An 11891-nucleotide genomic window follows, 5' to 3' on the forward strand; every position below is an offset into this window, starting at 1 on the left:
AATTTAAAAAATGGGGGTATGTGATGTCAATTGTTAGATACTACAATAGTTCTAATTTGAAGCTTAAATTGTGCTATTTTTTTTTTCAAAAAATATCACGACATTTTTTATATTATTTGCCAAAAATGTTGATAGAATTAATTCATGAAAGTTAATTTTTTAATAAAAAAATTTGGACTAGCATTGAACATTTCACAACACAACATGCATGCTGCATGTTAAAAAAAAGGAATTTTAAAAAGAATTGATCTTTTTCCTCTAAAGAAAAACTTCCACCACAAAATATTATTCCTCATTATTTATTTATTTTTTTTGGTATGAAATTTAATCTTTGGGTTTTAATTGAATATAGTTTAATTAGCATTATACATTTATAGAATCCAAATTTATTGAATGAACTAAAACATTAATACGTAGAATTTTTTAAATAGAGGTCAAGATAAATATCTGCTGCAAAGCTGAGGAGCGAACCTCGTAAAGCATAGGAATAATTAAAGTTTAACGATTACGGACTTCCATACAGTAAATTTTTTTCGCTTTCTTTTCGTATTTTTTCATTCAAATACAATCTGGAAAAATCACCATTTACATGAATGTAGATCCTATTTAATTAGTTGAGTCTACGTTGAACAATTCGAGAATTCGGAGAATATTGCTCTGACATTCTGTCTTTATATACAAGAACAGGTATGGAATCCCGGTACTAGTATTGGCTAGTACAGTTACTTGTAGATATTAGCTAACAGACACTTATGGTATAACCACAAGCTTATATCGAATACCATTAGAATGACTTGGATGTTGACATGATGAATTAAAATTCTAATGTTTGTGCTAAACAAAAAGATAATATTTAACTTTGTTTACTTGTCATATTTTAATCGTTATTAACCTGACCAGCCTTTCATACTTTTTATTGTCTGTGATTTCAATTAACTGACGTGTGTACTTTGCAAGATAAAGAAAATAATACAACCATAGACCCTAAAATACCCGAAATTTATACTTGACATGAGTGAAAAAAATATAGGAATGACAATTTTTAAGCAATGTATAACAGGTGTAATTGTTGCAATCATCGTTGGATCTATTTTCGTTTTCGATGCAACGTTAAAGGATTTCCTACGAGAAGCAAGGATTCGTGACGAACAGTTAGCGTTTCTTAAGCAAAAGGTCAACAAATACGATAAAGATTTTTCACTTGTAGAAGAGGAAAACAAGGAATTTAAACAATTGCTAAGGCAACTGAACAAAGAATTGTTCTACTTCATCAAACAGAACAACACAGGTAAGCGGAAACACTTAATTTTTTAAATAATATTGCCTTTATAAACTCGAGAAATAACATCTGTCATATAAAAGGAATATTGGATGGTAAATGAATTGTTGATCAGGATGGTGCAAATACTTACACTGTAAAAAACACAACGATTTTTAAAATTGAGTATACAGATTTTGTATTTTAAAGTAAATAATAAATTGATTGGATTTATCTATCGGTCAAAAATTGAGTCAGTGAAAAACTGGAATTTTTCTTTACTCAAGCATAATTCCTATATACGATATATGTGCCAAACTTGTTCAACGTTAGTCAGTTCAATATTGAAATGATTAACTTTATGGATTTAATTTGGATTTATCACGATCATCCATAAATCTGCTGACAATTTAATAGATCTCCATCGAGAAGCAAGGGTACGGGACGAACAGTTAGTTTTTCTTAAGCAGAAAGTCAATAAACATGATGAAGAGTTTCCGCTCCTGCAAGAGAAAAACAAGGAATTACACCTATCGTTAACGCAGCTGAAAGACGAATTATCACTAATTAAACAGAAAAAGACAGGTAAACAGGAAAATATCAATTTTTATATATTGCTTGATAAAATCGAGGAATAGCATCCACTATTCAGTGGTCTATTGCTTGAGTAAATGAGTTTTGAATTACAAAGAAGCATATGCTTACATTTTTTTTTCAAAAATAACCAATCAAATTATCATCATATTAAGATATTTTACAAAGAAAATATATTTCAAAGCAGTAAATGAGAAAAAGACGCATTATTAAAACTTCTTTTAAGTAAAATTTATTGGACCTGTCTATCAGTCAAAAGAAAAACCCAGAAGTGAAAAGTAGAAATTAATTCTGAATATACAATGCAATGTAATTTCACTTATGTCTGTTATATTTGTTGCTTTTCTGCTTTAGAACATTATTTTGGCGAGTGCCTGTGGTCAGATTACGTGAACAATTTTGACCAGGAATTTATCTACGCCCCCGAGAGCTATGTCATTTCCGGTGTTAGTAGCTATCATCAGAACGCTCAGGAGTGAGTATTCTCGTAGAAAAAATAAAACAAAATGGAAGTTAAGTTTAGCATTGATGCATAATCCTTTATCGTGTTCATGTTCTTCTTCGCCCTGTAATTATAGTCCTGCTGGACACGTTATTACAGGTAAATATAGTTAATAATGAGGACCTAAAATCACTTATTTTAAAATGACCTAATGGAATAACCCTCTGATAAGAGAGATAATTCTTCAGACATTTTGTCATGAAATTCAGTGAATTGTCATGTCAGAGTTTACAAATTTCAATCATAAGGACCATTTTAAAGTCAACTCAGTCAAACCTATTCTATTGTACAAATGTTGATTTCTAGTTTCTATTGCTTAGTATATTTATTAATTATTCATGATAGTTTACTTAAAACAGTTATGCTCAGTTCCTTTAAACAGTATAAATTGAGAAATCTCTATCTCTTAAAGTATATAATTCTTTTAATTGTACAGAAATTTCAGATGCAGTATTGTTTATAAACATTTAATTATTATTTTGTTTCATTAAAAATATTTTCAAGGGCTATAATGGAACGATAACTCTTGTTTATGGATGCGTGTTATTTTACATGCACAGAAAACACTTTGTTATTCTGATTTAAAAAGCAGCGCTTCAGTATGTATTCTAATGGGAATTAGATAGGTATGATAGTAAATATTATTTTTATATATACCTCATATTTCTAATTTAATTGTGAGATAAAAAATATTTAATCTTTCTATTAACATATCAAATTTTCTTCACATCATGATTTGACATATTATTCATTTCTGAAAAAGTAAGCAACGCTTCATACTTCAAACTATTTTCCATTTGAATTTAATGCTCTAGTTGTTGCTGAAAATCAGTGTCTGGATTTTAAGAAAAAAGTCTTGAAATTTGGAGCAGAGGGATATTGCCCCTTAAGGTCTCAAAGAAATAGAACGAAGGTCAATATTAAAACCATATATCCTGTGTTCAATAGTTAAAAAGTTAAAAAAGAATTAGATAGATTACATGATCAGTATAAACTGGTCCCTGCCGAGAATGCAGGTAACAACTTTGTCTTTGTTTTAAAGGTTCATTATATAAATTGCATTTTAGAAGAACTTGGGTTTAATTCTACAAGTGGTAATCCTACTTATACTCATACTTCCCTTTTTAAGGAAAGAATTCTTGAAAATCATATGTCAGTTTTAAATATTTTTAATATTCCCCAGAGCCAAAATGAAATTGAACTACCTTATATATATATATATATATATATATATATATATATATATATATATATATATATATATATATATATATATATATATATATATATATATATATATATATATATATATATATATATATATTGGACGAAAATTCATAAAAATCCTTAGAAACAAATATACATTGCGGGTTCCAGTAGATATTCAACCAAGCCTCTTTTTATTACTCCTCACATAGATATTGACTGTAGCGAAGGAAAAACTTCAAGAGTACAGTGCAACAATATATTCAAGAAGTGTTGTGAATCAGATGTGGATACTCAAAAATCCCAAAGAACTTTTGGACAATTTAAAATCACAAGATTTTACCAAAATCGACAGCTTAAAAACTTACCACTTTTCAACTTTATTCACAACCATTCCCCACTATAAAATAAAGTCCAGGCTTTTTGATATCAAGGACAGCTGCTTTTTCAATAAAAATGGAACTCGTAAATTTACTTACCTTGTCATTGGTCATTTGCAAAATTATTTTGTTAAAACACATTCTGATTGCACACACAAGTACTCTGAAGTTGACATCAAAGAGCTGAGTTTCTGATTGACAATGTCTATGTGGTTTTTGGAGACCAGGTATTTCAACACTCTATGGAATTCTCTTGGGTACCAATTGCACTCCCTTATTAGCATACCTATTTCTATATTCATATGAAGCAGAATTTGTGCAAAATCTTATGCGTGAAAAGAAGAAAACACTTGCTGTGGCCTTCAACTCAACATTTAGATAAATCGACGACGTATTGTTAATAAATAATGGTAATTTCCATTCCTACGTCAATACGATATACCCTGGTGAGCTTGAGATAAAAGATACCACAGAGTCTGACACATCTGCATCATACTTAGATATTTTACTTGAAAAAGACGATAATGGAAATCTAACAACCAAGCTTCATGATAAAGGTGATGACTTTAACTTTTCTATCGTCAACTTCCCTTATACTTATGCGGCAATATACCGTCATCACCTGCGTATGGAGTATATATATCTCAGTTGATTCGATACGCATTAACATGCTCTACGTATGAACAATTTCTAAAACGAGGTAAATTATTGACAATAAGTTGATGAAACAAGAACATCGTAAGTTCTATTGTCGAGACCTTTTCAGCAAATACAATTTATCATTGAGTCAACTGCTGACTGACGTTTTTTCATACTAATTGTTAGTCCATTATTTTTACAATGAATTGACCGTTTTTCCGTTATTTCCTGATCATGACAAGGAGCACACGGCAGGTGTGAACGGTCAGCAGGGGATGCTCACACCTGATCCCACCTCTGATGTTTCGGAGGTCTGTGTTTGCTTTGCTCCTATTTTGTATTGTTTATGGACTTTGAAATAGAATACTATTCGCTAACTTCATATGCTTCATTGACAAAACGCCCATATATACTCCCATTTTCCTAAATAATAATGAGGTTTAAACTTAATTCAAATGAATTCTTAATACCCAACGCAATTTGATCTTAAAAGCATCATACATGAGATAAATGTAATTGAACGGAAAACATGCATTTGATAATAGATATACGTATAAAATTATATACAATTAAAGGAAATGTATGAATAATGCAGGCTGCGAATTGCCTACATGCAACAAAACACAAGATGATAAATAAAATCTCAATTATAAATATATTTATATCTTTAAAATTTCATCTAATATCAAGATATACTTTAAATAAAATCTCTACAATTTGAAAAATTCAAAGATTGATATTATTTGCATGGAAGGAAAAAAACTTAAGTCATTTTAAAGAACAGTCCTACCACAAACATGATCTAAGGAGGATTGCCATTTCAAAACTTTGTATCATAGTTCTTTAAGATATCCTTTTGTTATGGTGTTCGGATAGGGCCATTCGCAAAAGCTTAACAACACCTTCAGAAAAATGCAATCACGCTTACTCACAACACATTTCTATTGGTTGTTTAAACATGCTTTCAAACAACACTCTGTTGAGCTTTTGCAAATGACCCTATCCAAACACCATACTTTTTAACTATACATTCAGCATTAAAAGACCAATATACATGTAAGCTATTTATTATTTTAAAAGAACTTTTTTGATAATATCGACCTTTCAATGCTGAGACCATGAAATACGAAGGCTGTTCAATAAATAATGTCCCGAACTGTTTGACATACAATATAGAACTTATATGACATTTAAATGCTTGATTTTCTCTCATAATTAAATTGTATCTTTATTGAATTGATTACAGTTTCTGTGACCACTTTTCATAACATAGTTTCATTGTGAGAATTAAGCTTGAAAACAAGGGCTTTTGGAGACACTGCATTAAAAATGAAGGGTAAAGAATTAGTAAACAAGAGTATTCACTGAAATATGTGTAATCAAGAGCAACCAATGTCTGTTTTATAGACACATGAGCATGCGGATTTCAATTAACAAAATTGATATAATGGGCATCAAAAATAGGTACTGACGTTGGCGACAAAGACTTACGACAAACAGTTTACTGTTTGCCAAAATATAACAAATTATTACTGATGTTTGATTGACTTGATGATACAGCCAAGGTCTGAGTAGAGCAAAGAATTGCAAAAGCACGAAAACATTTTTATGTGCCATTTTCTTAAATATTAGAAACTAGTTGTTCTATTTCTTATTCGGGGAAGTAGTAAAATTTCTGGAGCAGTATAGAAAGCAAATTTTTGCAAAAAAAAAAAAATGAAATGTTTATGAGAGGATGGAACCAGAATCAGGAATCCAAACCAACACTCCATAAAGAGAAAAGTAGTTTTGGGGATAAAGAGAGAGTTTATGTTTTGTCACACCAACAATATTCGCCAGATCTTTCAACCTTTGACTTGTTTCATCTTCCAAACTTGAAAAAAAAATTCAGAAAGAAGAAACAAGTCAAGGAAATCACAGAATCTTCCATATTCCCGTATACGAAGGGCCATACTAAAAGTTGTGTTCTTAAAACAATCAGAAATTCGACAAAAATGTTCCTGACATTGCTTTTAATCTAAAGGGAATATTTAAGTGAAATCATTAGGGCTAAATCATTGAAAAGCGTTTTTAATTTCTTTCTTAACACCGAGGATATTACGTATTGTATAGCCCTCGTAATGGGGATGTCTCAAAGATTTATGAAATAAAAATTATGCTAAAGTTTTCCTTCCAAAATGTTGCACTTCACCAAAAAACGTGTAGCATAATGCTAAGTGTGTTTGTCTCCAAATCAAGAATCTCAAAGTCAAATGATCTTCAGGATTTTCTCTAGTATTTAAGTCTTACTAATATTTAATTATAATTATCATTATTTTGATTAAAGCCTATTTTTTCCGGAGAACGTTTTTCTCAGAAAAAAAGTGCTTATAATAGTTTCATAAATTCAATAAATAGAGCTTTGGTTCATAAATATAATCAACTCTTACAGCTACCTAATTTTTATAAATTTAAAGCTAAAGACAATATGCACGCTTGTTTTACCAATCTTCTTTTTTATATGTTGTTTGTTAAGTTACAGGTTTTAATTACATCTATTGTAATTATATCGATATTGTATCATTCATATTTTTTTCGTTTTCATTGAGCTTTTTTTTTTCTCATTAAAGGGATCGACGGTTTAAGTTTAAAGTGTGCAAGCTGCTGAGAAGATAAAGAATTTTAATAAAAATTTTTCCGAGTCCTGTGTTACGGAATTGACTCTTCGATCAATACTTCGTTATATACGAGGGGTGTTAGGAAAGTTCGCGGACAAGTTCTATTGTGAGCGCGCTATTTCCACGAAACCAGTCAAACTTTCCAGATAAAATCTTAACCTATTTTCCAATAAATATACAAAAAATTGGTGCTCTCAAGTGATCATTGAAAAATATACAGCTTTTTAATTTTGATAAAACTTGCTTGACGGAGCATGTTACATTTTGGCACATTTACATCACGAAGACTCTTTATAAAAATTAAAAATTGCACAATTTTAGCGCAAAGAGATTTATAATATTTTACCTGTCGCAAAAGTATTCATGAAACGTCACTGGGAGAAATTTTGAATTAAGTTGGATGGTATATGACTGTTTTATAGCCATTTAAAAATGATCAACTCGTAAAAACACAGCCAAAAATCGGAACGTCACTGAGCGTCATGGAGCACTGCACTACGTAAAATTATGTGTGCAGACAGTAAAATGTCTGAAAAGAGATTGAAACGTTCAAGATGCTGCCGGGAATTCTTACACATACAAAGGACAGTTTTCTAAAGGTTGAAGCTTTATATGAATGGAAGGAGTAACATTTTGAATGATTAACTCCATCGATACTCCAATACCCCCTTATCGCATTGTCGTTGTGTCTATACGGTTTTGCATAGTTTCCATACCTGATCGATTAATTACTTTTTTTGAAGATCTCAATAATATCCGAATCAGTACAATCTGAATAAGTAAAGAAGACATTATAGTTAAAAAGTAGCATATCTTGATATAGATGTTCAATTTTAAAGAAGAAAAAAAAAAGACAAGAAAAATCTGAAGAAATGGGAGATTTATAGAACTGCGACAAAGTTTAATGGGTTGAAATCTGGTTGTCATGTCGCCTTACGTCAAGTGATTGCTCCGTAAATCCCATTACCTCATAGTAAAAATCGTTGTAAATTTTCAAGATTTTAGTAAATAGACCTGATTTTTGACATACTAATAATCAAAATGTAGGAATAAATTCAGACATAGGTCATACTTCACAGTACACAACAGATTTTCCGTAATTCATTGTGTCCGCGAACTTTTCTAACAACCTTCGTATTTTCACGAAAAAAATGTCTCTGAGTAAGAGTGTTCAAGGTATGCATTTTTTTTTCACCGCAGCATTAGTTCTAAGACTTTAAGGATAGAAAAATATATATTCCTAACCTTGCATAAAGTTCAACGTCACGCATTTTTAGATTATAAGTAATCATTGTGTTGTAATGTATTTTATTTGAAAACAATATTACACAAATGTAATTTTGTACCAAATGTATCTAACCAAACGTATTTGTTATTGCTATTTTAAAGTGAATCATGTATCCGGATGATTCTATTAATTGGACTATTTTTTTCGGGAAGTGGACCTCCGAAATAAACACGTGACACTGTATTTTACTGTCTCATTAATATTTGTATATACATGTACTTATATAATTCAATAAATAACTAAATGTATGAGTTGGATTTAGTTTATACGTACAGTTCGTATTATTGCTTTAATAGATATGCGAAATGTCTCGAACTTTTTTCAATTAGTGGAATTTTCTACTTAATATGCTGCATATCACCCTATCACCTGCACAATTACAGGTTTTATGCCTCTCAGCTTATTCAAGTTGCATGAGCATGCGCATAATATAATTGCTATTTCTGGAAAGGCGTAAAATATGTATAACACAAAACTACCAACGACCTCCTTCAAAGCCTTCATTTTGCAAGTTATGTGTTCCATAGAATGACATTTTTCAGCAAATACAATCAATCGTTAAGTCCAATGTTGACTGATGTTTTTTTACACTAATTATATGACCTCTATTTACACACGGAATTGCCTGCGGATATTTCTTTTTAAAAATCCCTTTTATAAGAGCTAGGGATATTTGGCGAGTGTGCCCGGTAAGCAGGGAATACTTGTATCTCCATTTGACACCTAATCCAACCTTTAAAATCAAAGAGGTCGGTGTTTGCCCTTTTTCTGATTTGAGTTGTTTAAAACTAAGATCTTGTATGCTGTTCGTTTCCTCTATATTTCATGAATACTAAACGGGTGCAGAAACTAAGATACAGAATTACCGTCATATGATCAGAGCAGACTCTAAAAAAGGAAGCTTAAACACCTCAATGTGTTGGTAAAAGATAAACAACCTCAGCATCAGAACCTAATGAAATCTTAATGAAAAGATATTTTTCATGGAAAGAGAAAATGTTGCATATTATAAATTTCTTAAACTACTTAAAACACAGCCTTGGATAACACATGGTCTGTGTCAATCAAGTTACATGAAGGTCCATCATTGTACATGTATGCTAGAACTTGATTGACATTTACTTCCTAGTCCCTATTTGTACCCTGTTATACTTGTTTGACACTTATTGTGACCTTCAAACTAATTTTTGATCCTGTGACATTTACTGCAAGTGGTTTAGAGGAACTGTAATAGTACATGTATCAGAAATAGTATCACTGTTATTCAGATAAATTATGGTAACAAAGCCTTATTTAGATTAGGATAATCCTGAGGAAGAATGAATAAGGTCTGATTTGGTTATTTCTGATGTACATGTATTTTGCATTTATTAAACACAGAAAGAGAGTTACATGTACAACTACATGTAAAACTATATCTTCATGATTTTTTATATACTTGTATTTGAACTAATTTTCCTTTTAAACGGTGGGGACCTCTCACAATAATTCAAACGCAAATCATTGAAATCAATATACATGTAAATTCTTGGGGTTATACTGAAATTACAACTTTTAACTTCTAATTTTAAATTGTCTAAAAATCCCTATTACAGGTAGTTTCTTTTTTGGTTATTTCAATGTGCATTAAAGGTACTTGGACACATGCATATTTGAAGTTAATATTTTCCCTATAATATGACGACTTATATATTTTAAACAAAAAAATTACACAAAAATTAATTAAAAATCTTATTTCATTTAAAAGTTAATAAAACTTGAACTTTTTCGGGTTTGATTGACACATCCTTGCACTTTCACAAATTTTAATTTTCTTCTTAATACTTAGGAAAAGTGGCAATCTTGTTGTGTATAAATGAAAAATATTTATACTGTAATCCAGAAAATTTAGAGTAGACATGTTCGAAAGCAAAAAAAAAAAAAAAAAAAAAAACAAAAAAAAAAAAAAAAAAAAAAAAAAAAAAAAAAAGAAAAAAAACAAAAATATATTGTCAATCCGTGCAGTTGTGGTGAGCAGACTTTGGTGATTGAACGCACCCGGTGAATCGTAAACATCAACAATAACAGAGTTCGTGTCCAGTTTACAACAAATGTGTACATAACACGATTGTGATCGATTTGCTAAACTCTATACAAAACACTTCGCTCGGAATGACGATACTTGTGAAGGGGTTTTGCTTTCTATGATTTCTATTCTAAATAGAATTATTTTTCTGGAAAAAAATGTTTTAATATTTCTCATTAATACACAACAAGATCGCCACTTGTCCGAAGGATTAAGAATAAGTTAAAATTTGTGAAAGTGCAATGATGTGTCAATCAAACCCGGCAAAAAATGAAATTTTAATAACTTTAAAATAAAATAAGATTTTTCATTAATTTTTGTCTGAAATGCTATTAAAATATATAATTCGTGATAATATACAGAAAACATTAACATCTAATTTGTGTCCAAGTACCTTTAACTTACTTCCAGCATATATAGAACTTGAGAGACAAACGGTCACAATAAACTACTAGCTCTCAAGGCATTCACACCTGTACAAAATAAGCCCCTCTCTCCCTTAACTGGAATTATCAATCCGGTGAAAAACCTCTGCCTTTATGTAACATCCATGGCATTAATTATGACTACACAAAGAAGATGCATTTTTCTCCTCGTCATCTGATTACCTCTGAAATTTCAGGGGTCCGTGATTTTACTTCTTTTTTCCACATATTTGTATTGTTTATCAATTTTTAAGGTCGATGACTGATTATTTTCTTAACCTATTGTTCCATTCATAAAAACTTGACAAAATGAGTGGCAACAGTATTTTTTTTATTCATATGCATTTTCCCGAAAAACAAATCTTAACGTTGAAAGAAAATAAGGGACATGTTACAACAGCTCTTCATACCAAAATAATTGCATTCAATATAAATAATTCTACATATATTGATCATATACTGACAAAATTTAATCATTTTGATAGTATTATTTTTCAACTTTTTCATCTTGAATTTATAAAAATTATATTAATTTTCAAATACAAGATTATGACCCACCTATCTGAAGTGAAACGCACAAATTTCATTTTTTTTAAGTAGATTTACAAAACTTCATCATTTACAGGATGTCCCATAATGTTTGTTGCATGTGCCATTCGGTCTTGCCATAAATGCATTTCTTGACCAATATCGCTCATATTTGTCTCTTTCATTATTTGAATAAATACAATTTTAGCAACAAAATATTTTTTTAAAAATATTTTCACAAAGTTGGAAAAATGAAGCCACAAAATTATGTCAGAAAATTACTACACGTTGCATCTCAAGCAAAATGGATTTATCAAACAAGCTAGGTACCCTCATTTGAAAGCTGTAA

The 11891-nt window shown here is 30.3% G+C and overlaps 1 long non-coding RNA gene across 1 annotated transcript; it reads left to right on the forward strand.

Annotated features, from left to right (window-relative positions):
* Positions 1 to 1679: 1679 nt before the first annotated feature.
* LOC134255148 (uncharacterized) lies at positions 1680 to 7849 on the forward strand. The gene is made up of 3 exons (XR_009989467.1): positions 1680 to 1843; positions 2207 to 2327; positions 7189 to 7849. It is a non-coding gene; the product is annotated as an uncharacterized LOC134255148 (long non-coding RNA).
* The last annotated feature ends 4042 nt before the right edge of the window (positions 7850 to 11891 follow it).

This window comes from Saccostrea cucullata, unplaced genomic scaffold (genome assembly GCF_032062105.1).
Source record: "Saccostrea cucullata isolate Sc308-1 unplaced genomic scaffold, CSIRO_AGI_Scuc_v1 ctg16929, whole genome shotgun sequence".
Lineage (NCBI taxonomy): Eukaryota > Metazoa > Mollusca > Bivalvia > Ostreida > Ostreidae > Saccostrea > Saccostrea cuccullata.